Here is a 12,339-nt window from a genome sequence, read left to right on the forward strand (position 1 = left end):
AATAAAAGGAAGTAATACAGGAGAGGAGTCTTGAATGGATGCCCAAATACAATGTGCTCAACCCAACTTTGAACTGGAAGTAGGGGGGAGGGCGGAACAAAGGAAGCACTAGTCTTAAACACTTTGATTGTTCTGGACTGCTGACTGCATGTTCTTGCTTCAATTAAATGGGGTCTGGGGCCCTTTCCAGCCCTTTCCTGCCCCCTGCCACCTCTTTCAGACCACCAGATATGTTAGCTGAATCTCCACATGATCAGAGCTCCGATTTCTCCTTCTCATGGGCTTCCCTCCCCTCGTTCACATCTGGGGTGCATGTAGATTCACGCCTTAGCCTATCTCTCCCGCTGGCAACATCCAAGTGCCCAACGCTAAGGAAGACTATGACAACTCCACCTCTGCTGGATGCAGCTAAAGCGAGGGGGCTCTGTAACGATCCCTCCCCCCACGCCCCGGCCCCAGCAGCCTCCGTTCCAGCTTGGCCTCCTGCTTGGCCCGATGTCCATATGTGAGTTTGATCTTCCTTCTGGGGTCCAGAATCTGGTGGTGGAAAACCTCGGGAGGACCCCCATTCTACAGCCCTCTCCTCCCACCTAGGAGTTGTGAGCTCAGGGAAGGCGGTCCCGCACCCGGGCTGCCAAGTTGACACTGCCTGCACTTCCCGCTCTGGCCGCTAGTGGGAGATGCTGGCCAACCTGAGGCCCGTCATGGGGCTAGAAGCCGGCATGCTGTTTGTGATTCATCTGTCTGGCCAGGAGCCATCCCATCCAATCCAGGGCCAGAAACGGTCCTGTGTCCTAAACTTTCCTGTAGACGGACTTTCTCACCGATTCCCCCACCCTGGGCTGACTGTCCTGAAAGCATGGGTAGCTCCTCAGTATATGTGTAAGGCACCCAGTGACACCTGGAACCCTACACCCAGGTCCCAAAGGGACAATGGCCTCATCATCACCTCTCCAAGGTCCCGGTGGAGGGACAGGTCACTGTCTCTGAGCTCTCAAACCCAACACCTTGGTGCCTTCTGAGACACCAGCCCCCATTTTGCCCTCCAAGAGCAATTCTTGCATCTTGGAGTTTTGAAAGGTGTCAGGAAAGTAAAATGCTGTTGGTAAAGAAGACAGCTCTGGGCAGTGGCCACTGTGCAGGACAAGGCATACCATCCGTTCCAACTATGTTACTGGCCTGTGGGGGAAATCTGGTAGCCGGTTTTGTTTTTAAAAGTGTGTTCCTGGGCATATTTCCTATGGGTCAGCCTGGGTATGTGAGCAATAGTTTGTCAGTGTTCCGGTCTGTGTCCGTGTGTGAGAGGCAGCGTCTATCTCCGTATCCACATGGTTGAGTGTCTGTGTGTGTGTAAAGGTGTACATTGCATGTGTCCCAACAAGGTGTATGTATGTGAGCGTGTGCGTGAGTCCACTTCAGTGTGGGTGTCTCTGTATTTGGTGCTTGTGTCCTTGTTTCCGGTCTTTGTGAGTGCAGGTGTCTACTATTGCGCAGAACTGTGTGCTCGCCGAGTTCCTCTAGCAGAATGTGATCCCATGTCAGTGTGTGCCTCTGTGTCAGTGGATGCGAGTCTCTGAGTCATGTGTCACTGAGTTTGTCAGAGTGTGTCTGCCCCAGTGTGTGTGTCAATGATGTGTCTGCCTATGTCCATGTGGGTGTGTGTGTCAGTGCAGGTGTGCGTATGTCAAGTGTGTCTGTGTCAGCCTCAGGGTATGTCAGCATGGGTGTGTGTGTGTGTCAGTGAGCCAGCATCACGGTATGTCCGTGTGCTCTCCGAGGTAGGGTCCCCAGGTCAGTGAGGATGCCTGTGTGTATTCTCCGGCGTGTGCCGGAGTGTGTGCCTGTCTGTGTCCGCGTGGGTGGCTATCTGTGGCGAAGCGTCCCTCGGTCGGTGAGTGTGTTACCCCCGCGTGTGCCCGCGTCTGCGTGTGTCTGTCCGTGCCCGCGTGGGCGGCTGTCTGTGGCGGGGCGCCCCCGGGTCAATGTGGGGGTGTGCGCCCCGGCGGGTACCCAGGGCTTCACCCTCTGAGCGGGCGGAGCGCCACGTGCGGAGTCCGGGGCGCGTCGCTCTGGGGCGGAGCCAGCCCGGGGCCCCAAGCCCCAGGCCGAGCCCAGGCGGGGCCCGCCCCCGACCCCGCCCCCAGCCCGAGTCCGCGCCGCCCGCCGAGCCCCGGAGCCCGAGCGGAACGGCGGAGCCGAGACGGCGGCGGCGCCCGTGGGATGCGGGGATCGCGCCCCCGGGGCCGCTGAGCCTGCGCCCAGTGCCCTGAGCCCCGCGCCGAGCCGAGTCCGCGCCGAGCCTCAGCCGCCCATCCCGGGGCCCGGGCCGGGGGACCAGCAGGTGAGCGAGCGCCCCCGCGCCCGGGAGCCCCGGCCCGGCCGGAGCCCCCTCCGCCTGCCCTGCCCAACTTTCCTCCCCCCGAGGGTCGGAGCCTTCAGCCCCTGAGCACCCCCTCCCCTGCCCCGGGTGCGCCCGGCAGTTCCCTCCCCCATCGCTGCCCCCGAGGCTGGGAGGGGGAGAAGAAAGGGTGCAGAACCGCCGGGCTGGAGGGGATTCCGCGGAGGGGAGGGGGACGTCTGTAATCGCCGTGCGCCCCCTCCCCACCCCTTTCCTTCCGGGTTTCCCGGTGCGCTGTCGAGGGCCAGGGGAGGAGGAGCTGCGGCCCCGGCTTCCCGGCCGACCCTGGCGCAGGCTCGGGGAGGGTCTGGGATTGGGACCCGGATTCCCGAGGCCGGAGACCCCAAGGTCAGAGCGGCGACTAGGCGCGCAGTGAGTGTGGTTCCAGGGAGCCGGGGAGCCGACCGAGAAGGGCTGGGAATGGGGGAGGGGGCCAATCACCCCCTTTCTCTGGGCCCCACTGAGCGGTCCTCTAGGGGTGTCTTCTCTGGGACCGGATCGCTGCCCGTCCTGACCTGGGAAAGATCTCTGCGCCCTGAGGGGGCGGAGATCTAAATGTGTGTCCTATCTCTGCGCGCTTCGACCACGAAGAGATCTCTGCCCTCTGACGCCCTAACGGGGCCGCATCTGGTCTCTGTGCGCCTTGAAGGAGGAGAGATCTCCTTGTGCTCTCAACAAGGGAGATCTCTGTGCGCTGGAATTGGAGAGAGTTCTCTGCCCTCCTCGCTCTCGCTCTGACCCGGGCAGATCCGCTCGCCTTGACGGGAGGGAGGTGGCTTTCATCCTGTGTTATTTGATCGTTTATTTGGTGGCACGGGGAGGAAGCGGTTGTGCCTAGCCTTGTGGAGGCCGGAGGTGTGGAGAGTGGTAGTGGTGGGGGGAATGCTGGGGACAAGGCCCTGGCCAAAGGCCTGCCTTGCAAACACCTGTTGGAGGCCAGTGCACTGATGAATCAGGAAGCCATGGCTGAGATTGGGGCAGGAGTCAATCTTCTCTCCTTAGAGCCTTGAGACCAGTCCCGGGAGAGCAGGATGAGTCTCCTCTTAGGGTCCTGGGCTGGCATTTCATCCCCCCCCAAGTTGTCTCCCCACCTCCTGCTGAGACCCTAGTCACCTTCCTCGGTGAGCCTGGACAGCGCGGTGGAGACAGGGACACCATATGACCCCCCACCATGTGGCAGCACCTCAGTCCAATCCCTGTGATTCCCAGCAAACCCCTTAGGATCTAGAGGGACCCCGAGTAGCAGAGGCCCAGGCCACTGGGAGCCCAGGCCCTTGCGGCTGTCCTCAACTCCATCTCCTCGCCCTCAACTCCTCCCAGTTGGAATTGGGCAGGTGCACGTGAGTGGGTGGTAATGGAGCTGGAAGGCGGAATGAGGGTGGCACAGGCTGATAGCTCAAACCGTGCTGCAGTCACAGGAGCATCGGGAGGGGAGGGTCAGGGGACAGCCAGACTGTGGAACACAGATTTGATGCTAGAATGTCCAGCCCTATGCCGAAATGAGACCCATTGAACTTTTAATCTACTCCTGTCATCACTGCCACATTGGACAGGAGGAAACCGAGGTTGAGAGTGGGTTAAGGACTTATCCAAGGTCATCTAGAGAGTCAGTAGATTTGGTGCACCACTCAGGATGAAGATTCCTTGAGAACTACTTCCTGGGGGCCAAAATGACCTAGGACTGACCAAAGAGGAACTGAGCAGAAAGGGAATAGGCTCTGGGATGCCGAGAACCAGCATTCAGCCCCATGTGGCCCGGGCAGCTGCTGTGCCTCTGCGGTGCTTGGCCCATCTCTGTGTGGTGATCAGAGCTCCTCTCGAAAAGTTCCAGGATTGACTCATTCAGCTTGAAGACTGAGCTTGCGGGAGTGGTGGGAAGCACCTGACACAGCTGGGAGTTGTGGAGCAGAGGAGGCTGGTGCCCAAGCAATCCCGGAAGGGAGTCCTGGGAACATCCTGGGACAGTGGTCAATGGCAGTTTCTGTTCTGTTCACAGGAGGCTAGTTCCCGCTGACCCTTGGGAAAGTTATTGGAAAGATATGCAGTGATAGAAGTGTGGCTCCTTAGCCACTTGAAAGAGGAATGATTACCTTCAGCCAAAGGAATCAAGAGTATCTCTCTAACAAAAATAACCTTCCACATGGGTTTTGAAGGATGAATAGGAGTTTTCTAGATGGAGAAGTTACAGTCTAGCCATCAGGACCAGCATGTACGGCACAGATTTGTGAAACAACACACTTGTTAGTTCAGCGACCCATTGGGTCTCATAGTGTGAGGGAGGGAAAGAGCAGAAGCTAAAGCCAAGGTCACAGTCACGGGGGCCCTTGTGAGCTCTACTCAGGAATTGGGAATTTATCCTCAGTAATGGTACTAAAAATAGCTAACATTCACCGAGTGCTTTCTGTCAGCCAGGCATGGCACTAGTCACTTTATAAGGCTCATCTCATGAATCCTTGCATCAACCCGGGAGGTGGGACCATACTAATGACAGTATTGCAGGTGGCAAAACTGAAGGCCCAGAAAGGCGAAATAGCTCGCTCACTGTCACACATCGACTAAGTAGCAGGCCTTGGGTTTGAGCCCAGGTGTCAATATTTCTGCTGTAGGCTATATTCCCCTGCCAGTGAAGACCATGAGTGCTGTCAGAAGTCTTTCAGTTGAAGGAGAAGAACAGTCAGGTCACCACAGGTGGTAGAACCTGTGGCATCCCAACTTCCTTCTCTGCTCAGGGACATGCCACTTCTTACATCCCTAACTTTGATTGCTCATTAAGTGAGATTCCCCACTGCCCTACCACACTGTGAGAGTGAAGTTTAGGTTGGCAAGCTTGATAAAGAACAAAGGAGAAGTGACAGATGTTTCGGGGTTCTGACTGGAACCGTTGGAACTTCCAGAGAGAGATGCCAACATCCAGCAGTCAGTTGGAGGGGAGGGTCCAGTGTTCAGGCAGGAAACCGGGGCTGGAGGTGGAAACTTGGAATCGTCTGCAGAGGCTGGCCATGGGAGCCATGGCAGTGAATTAGATTGTCCAGCAAGAGTGCAGACCAGTGGTCCTCAAGCCTGGCCACATTAGCATCACTTGGAGAGCTTTTAAAAATTGAAAAATAAATTAAAAGAACCTATGCCCAGGCTCCACCCCCCTGAGGGTCCAATTCACTGGACTCCAGGGTGAGCCCTGGGCATCAGAAATTTTGAAAGCACCCAGGTGATCCTAATGTGGAGTAAAGGGTGCAAGAGAACAAGGTTGGTCCAGAGCTCTGAGGTCCACTCCAACAATCGAGGCTGAAGAAGTCTGCAAAGGAGGCTGAGAAGGAGCAGTCAGAGAGGTGGGAGGCAAGCCAGGAGTGGGAGGTGTCACAGAAAGCAAGGAGAGAGCATGTCCTGGAGGAAGGGGAGTCTTCTGTTTCTTTTCTTTCTGCTCAGAGTGAAGAGGATGCGTTCTGAGAAGTTCATGTGTAGATCAAGAAGAATGCATAATTTTAAAACAAGTGTCCATTAGATTGAGCAACAGTGAGGGTGCGGGTGGCGCCGGGCAACAGAAACTTCCTTAACACCTACAGAATGTGGTGCCCAGCACAGACGGTTAGTTGTTGAATGAATGAATGAATGAATGAATGAATGAATTGGTGAGAATGGAGGCAGTTTAGAGTGGGTTCAGGAGTGAGCAGGAGGTGAGGATGTGGAGACAGCATGTGTAGACAGCTCTTTGCAAGAGTTTGATGGTTTAAGAGGGAGGAAGGAGATAGAGAGGAGCTGGCCAGGGGTGGAGTCAAGGGGGGGTTGTAGGGAGATCCCAAAGTGGACTCTAGGCATGCATGTCCATGCGGTGCACCCATGGGCAGTACTTATGGGGAAAATACTTTTCCTCACAGTGAGGGGCCAGAGGTCTGAGTTGAAGTTGTGCCTCAGAGGGAGATTTTGATGGCAGAAACTGTGATTCCTCCTGGGGGCGAGGGACAGGAAGGGGACGAAGGTCTTGTTGTGAGAAGAGAAAAGTGTTCTAGCAAGCAGTGTTTAGAGACACATTGAGGTCATCTAGAGCAGATACCCAGGAGTAGAAGGGCTAGGGTAGAACTCCTGTGGCAAAGTCTATGAAGGAGGCAGAGAGAGGGGAAGGGATGAAGCCAGGGGACAGCCTGTGGACAGAGGCTGGACGCTGCAGAGAGCAGAGCAGGCATGGGGGGGCTTACAGAGTAAGCCAGGACTGGATGCCCACTGCCTTCTGCCACCCCAGACTGGCCTGAAGTGGCAGTCTGAGGCAGAGTTCAGCTTGGAGTGGTGGGGGAGAGCCTGGATAGGACATTCAGCATCTACTCTGTGCCATAGAAGATTCTAGAAGGTGTACAATTCAGATTCAATAACTGATCTCATGACATTTACATACTATTGGGGAAAGACAGACTGGATACCACTAAACAAATAGATACAGAAGGTAATTTTAGATCATGACCGGGGCTATGAAGGAAGTAAAACAGGATGATGAAACAGGAGTGACCCAAGACTGGCTGGACAGGGAAGGCCTCTTGAAGGAGGGAACTGAACTGAGACCTGAATCACAAGAAAGAACCAGGGGTGCCTGGGTGGCTCAGGTGGTTAAGCAGCCGACTCGTCATGAGATCTCATGGGTCATGAGATCGAGCCCAGCGTCAAGCCCTGCATTGAACCCCATGTAGGGCTCTGCACTCAGTGGAGAGTCTGCTTGAGATTCTCTCCCTCTGTCCTGCTGCCCATTCACAGGTGCGCGCCCTCTTTCTCTCTCTCTCAAATAAATAAATCTAAAAAAACAACAACAACAACAACACAGGAAAGAACCAATCCAGAGGAAATCTGGAGAAAGAATGTCTTATAAAGAGGAAACTGCAAGTGCAAAGGTCCTGAGGCAGTGACAAGCTCCTGAGGCGTGGTTGGCTTCTCTGGCCAGAGCAGAGAGAATGAGGTGGAGATGGAGAGGTTCCGTGCCTCAGTTTCCAGCCGCCACCCTTTCCATCATCTGCCCCCTTCACACTGCCCCTTCTGTTAGGCACGGCTTATACCCCTGCCTGGGGTTGGCAGTGGTTCCTGGGCATGAGACTATTTTTAGACACAACTCTTCTCTCCGTGGGCCTAGAACATACCGTGTCTTTTTAAGATGATCAATATGGAATGGGTGCTATTTATAGAGACCCCACGTCAATTCTTGGGGCCAGGGACCCTCAAATGGGGGAGGGAGTCCAGGAGCAGGCTTTTTGGGGGCAAGCACCACAGCGGGCTCAGCACTGGAGCCATGTGACTCATGGACTCTTTGAAACTTGTGTCACCTCCCCTGCCAGGCCACCCTCACCCCATCTCCACAGAGTCACGGCCATGGGCTGGGAAGCTGGGTACCCACAGCGTCCCCACCTCCAACTTCATTTCCTGGAGGAGGATCTGGTGTGCCCCAAGCCCAACAGAAAATTTACTGGTTATTGAAGCTAGAGTCCAGTGGGCCAGTTCTATGAGTCTCTTTTGTCCATTCTTCACTCTGTTTACTACTCTGGATAGGCAGAAAAGGATACCAAGGACCCTTGGGGCCAGAGCGCAGGCTGCTCAGGACAGAGGAGATGGATGGTTGGAGTTGGAGGCTCAGCATGCACGCACACCCCCACCCCGCGCGTGCGCAAAGACACACACACACACACACACACACACACACACACACACACACACTGGTGGAGGTCAATGTGGCCCAGAGCTGCCAGGGGAGGGTGCCTGGAGGAGGTGGGATTAGAGAGCCCAGCCATGGCAGATGCACAGAATTTGGAGAAGCTAACGGGATCAGACTGCATTCGCGGGCTGGTTGTGGGAAGAGAGCATTTATGCCCTACGGCTGGAGTTCAGTTCTTTCTTTCTCCTCTTCAGTTTCTTCTTCTGACTAAATCTCCAGGGAGGCAGTGGGAAGTCGCGCCCCCACAAGGGTGTTAAGCAAGTGAAAGGACAGAGCCGCTCTCCTGGCAGCTGTGTGGGCACGGGAAGGTCCCTTGCCCACTTGGAGGTCCCGCCGTGGTCATCCCCAGGACGTGTGCTCCCCGCCTTACAGCCCTGGAGGCGGGGGGGGGGGGGGGGCAGTGCTGGTCAGCCTCTGGGCTCAAGGTCACTCAGGCACAGGGGCGGCGCTAAGCTCACGGCCCCGTTGCCCCGGCCCCACCCAGGCCTTGCCCAGGCAGCCCCCGTGCTTTCTGGGAAAGGATTTTGAACAGAAGAAAGGCTCTTCCTGGCATCAAGAGGGTGGTAAATGCCTTTCTGGCGGGTATTGATTCCTCGAAGTCCTGTGTGAAGGAAGGGCCTGGCTCAAGAGGCAGCGTTCAAAGGGATGGCAGGGCAGGGAGAGGTTTGGCTGGAGGCGCTGATTTCAGTTCTCGGGCTGCATTAGCCATCCCTCCATCTGGCCGGGCTGGGAGATCTAAGATGGGGGGGAACATCAGACCATGGGAGGAACCGGCCCGGCCCCATCAATACTTCCCGCATGGCCATCAAAGCCCCAGCCTCATCGACCGGGGCCAGTAGCAGGGAAGGGGTCCAAAGAGCCCCTCCGAGCCAAAGTGTCTGTCCTCTGCTGCCCAGCGCGGCTGCCTGCCTCGGGGCCCAGCCCTGGGAAGAACCCCAGCCCCTGAGTCTACCCCCCCACCCCCAACCAGAGGACACCCAGCTGATGTGGGGGTGCGGGGAGGCAGAGGGCCAGAGGCCTGCCCACCACAGCCAGAGTCGAGCGAAAGAAGGCACAGGACCTGGGTCGGCCATTTGCAGCGTCAACTCCGCCACCGTCGCCGCCGCCACCACCGCGGTGGGTCGGATGCAGCACAGACTGCCAGTTAAATAAAGCGACAGCTAGTTGCTAACAAAAGTGGAAACCCAGGGAAAGCCCCCACTCGCTTGCTGAGCTGGGTGCCTGTTAGATGTATAATTGCTGAGTTTCTGTTTCAGGAAATGTCTGAGGGAAGGAGAGAAAAATACTCCCTAAGGATCCCCCGGGGGCGGCTGTCCCCAGAGATAGCTGGACTTCGGGTCCTTTCCAGTCCTCACCTTTTATGATTAAGGACGTGTCCCCAGCTGGGTCACATGTGGTCACAGTGCATTGCAAAGGGAACTCAGGTGGCAGTCACCGGCAAATGCAAAGTAAAAGTCTCAGAAGCATTATGTCGAGCAGGAACATTTGCCGCAAACAGTCCATAGAGTATGCTTCTATATATGCGAAGTTCTAGAACAAGCCAAACTAATCTATGGTGATAGAAATCAGAAAAGTTGACCAGAAGGGGACACTAGGGAACTTTCTGGAGTGGTAGGAATGTTCACTATCTTAATTGAGGTGGTAGTTACACAAGTATCTACATTTGTTAAACCTCATTCACCGATAGACCTAAAATCTGTGCATGTTGGGGGAAGGGATAGCAGATGTGCCCATACTGTCTCATAGACACTGTTGTGGCATAGATTTTGTGTATGGGTGGATTGGCTTATCTCTCTCTGGGGGCTAAGGGACCCTAAGCCCCCCAGGTTTCTCTAGGGCACTTCTGTCTCCCTCTGTGCACACAGTAGGTGCTCCATAAATGCTTTGGTTGCCATGGCATCAGTGCACAATTCCCCTGCGAAACCTTTTTTTTTTTAGCCCAGGTGTTGAGAAGAATGAGTTGGAAGAAACGGGGCTAGAGACTTAGGATGCTGATTGCTGTCTCGTGGGCACCTGTGTGCCATCTGGGTGCTTCCTGGGCCACAGGTGGGCACCTTTCTGGCCCGACTGTGTGTAGCGTGTGGGTATAAATGGCCCACGGTCTGAGGCAGCAGTGCCCTGGCTGACTGAGCCAGCTCTCTGACTTCTGAGTTCTGTGGTCGCGTAGTGGATTCTCCAGGCCCCCATCCTGGAGACCTGGGGCCCCTAGGCAGCCCTGGGCCTTAATTTCAGTGCCCTGGCATAACATTACAGACCCTGTGTACATGGGGCAATAAACAGGTTTACAAGGCAGACTCAGGCCTGGAGGGAAGCGAATGTCAGGCGCCCTGTGGAGGGGGCCCTGAATGACCTGGGGGGGTTGCAATTTCCCTGACCTGGCACCAGCAACACCAGGGAACTTGAGATGAATGAGCCGCTTCCAAGCCCCCATAGGGCCCTGTCCTTACTGTGAGGAAGAAGGAGTTTGAAAAAACCGGGGTTTTGGCTGAATCCAGGGCTCAAGCCAAAGGTGCCCCCGCCCCATTCCAGCTCTCCCCTCAGCTCCCACCCCAGAGGGAGGGGCCTGGTCTCAGGGACCCCATTTTATCCTGCCTGGGGAATCACTTAGGCAGAGCAAGCGGGTGGGGTTTTCTTGTCAGCTGAATTAGCCTCAGCTTCAGCCCGAGTGTTGGAATAAATGAGATGCAAATGCATGTAAATGAGGGCATCCCCGGCTTCTGGGGTGGGCGTGTTCGACTCCAGAAGGGATGGTGGGGGGGAAATTCTGCAGGACTTCCCCAGATTGCTGGGGGCTGGGATCGGGACTGGAGAAGGAAAGCCCCCTCGGGATCGTCCTCCCCAAAGATCGGGCTCCGGACTAGACAGAGTTAATGCCTGTGCAGCCTCAGAGGAGTGGAGCCTGCAGGGAGCCGGTTAGCTGAGGCCCTGCACAAGGACGTGCCAATGTGCCTTTGATCTGGGAGCAAGGACCTGAATGCACAGGCCATGAGCACCAGCTGGAACCCCCACTGAGCCTTTGTCCAAGCCGTTACCCTGGGAGAGCCAGGACTGTGCCCATAATTGCCTGGGCTGGAGGGATGCTGTCCACCCCTCCCACTTCCCCCTCTCCCCCACCCTCATCCCAACCTGTGGCTCGAGGCTACACAACCACCCACAGCCACTGCCCCAAACCAGGGTGGCCACTTTCTGGGCTGCTGAAGACAACTCTTCTTCAACTCATCCCCGCCCCCTCCTCCCCCTCCGTTTCTCTCCCCTCCCCCACCCCCAGGCTAGCCTGAGGCCCAACCCAAAGCAGGTGGAACTCTGTAAGGGTTTAGGGCCCAGCAGCAGGGAGGGAATGCCATCCAATAGAGATATAACGCAAACTACAAATGCGAGTCACATATGCAACTTAAAATTTTCTAGTAGCCACATTTTAAAAAGTCAAAAGAAACAAGTGAGATTAATTTTAGCATTTCATTTAACCTGATATATCCAAAACATTATCAGCGTAAATTATAATCAGTGTTTAAAAGTTAATAATGAAATAGTTGACATTCTTTACCATACGAAGCCTCCAAAATCCGTGTGGACGATACACCTCCGGATGGGCACTAGCCACATTCTAAGTGGTCAGTAGCCACGTGGGCTGGGTGGCTACCCTGTTGGACAGGGCAGTTCAACAGAGCCAGAGCTGGAGAGAAAAACTGCTGGGGAATCATTTCTGACAGGGAAACTGCTGACTCTCTGGGCGTTGGCAGAAATCGGCCAGGTCTCCCTGGGAGCAGCAGCCCACGCGCGGGCACAGGCAGGTCGGCTGGCCAGGCTGCCGAGACGGAGGACCAGCCTCGGGGGAGGCCAACAGGATGGGACTCCCAGCTTTGTAGTGGGGATCACAGACATGCCCCGCCTGTGTCACAGGTCGACCTTGCTCCTTCCTCCCTGCCCTCTGTGCCAGCAGAGGTAGGAGGTAATGTAGTGCCTTGGTGAGACCTGGCTTCAGACAGACTGGGGCTTGCTTACTTATCCTCGATGCATCCGATTTCCCTTTGTAAAACAGAGAATAACCTCCCCTCTCCCTAGAATTGTTGCAAGTATGAAATACAGTGATCACAGCATCACTTAGAGCTGTCCCAGACACATTATGAGCATGTGATCCTGCTGGATTGGCCCACGCAGCTCATGGCCGAGAAAACCGAGGCCCAGAAAAAGGGGGCTTTGTGATGTTGTTCTCCAGGCTACAGCGTGAGTTGGTGGCTGGGCAATAGGAAGGTTAATC

At 55.7% G+C, this 12,339-nt stretch overlaps 1 protein-coding gene across 1 annotated transcript in view; it reads left to right on the forward strand.

Annotated features, from left to right (window-relative positions):
- Positions 1-2,220: 2,220 nt before the first annotated feature.
- SCN5A (sodium voltage-gated channel alpha subunit 5) overlaps positions 2,221-12,339 on the forward strand; it is a 95,045-nt gene continuing 84,926 nt past the window's right edge. Inside the window, exon 1 of the mRNA XM_032408974.1 lies at positions 2,221-2,341. The gene's annotated coding sequence lies outside the window, so the exon portion shown is untranslated. The remainder of the gene's footprint in view (positions 2,342-12,339) is intronic.

This window comes from Phoca vitulina, unplaced genomic scaffold, assembly GCF_004348235.1.
Source record: "Phoca vitulina isolate PV1807 unplaced genomic scaffold, GSC_HSeal_1.0 scaffold10, whole genome shotgun sequence".
Taxonomy (NCBI): Eukaryota; Metazoa; Chordata; class Mammalia; order Carnivora; family Phocidae; genus Phoca; species Phoca vitulina.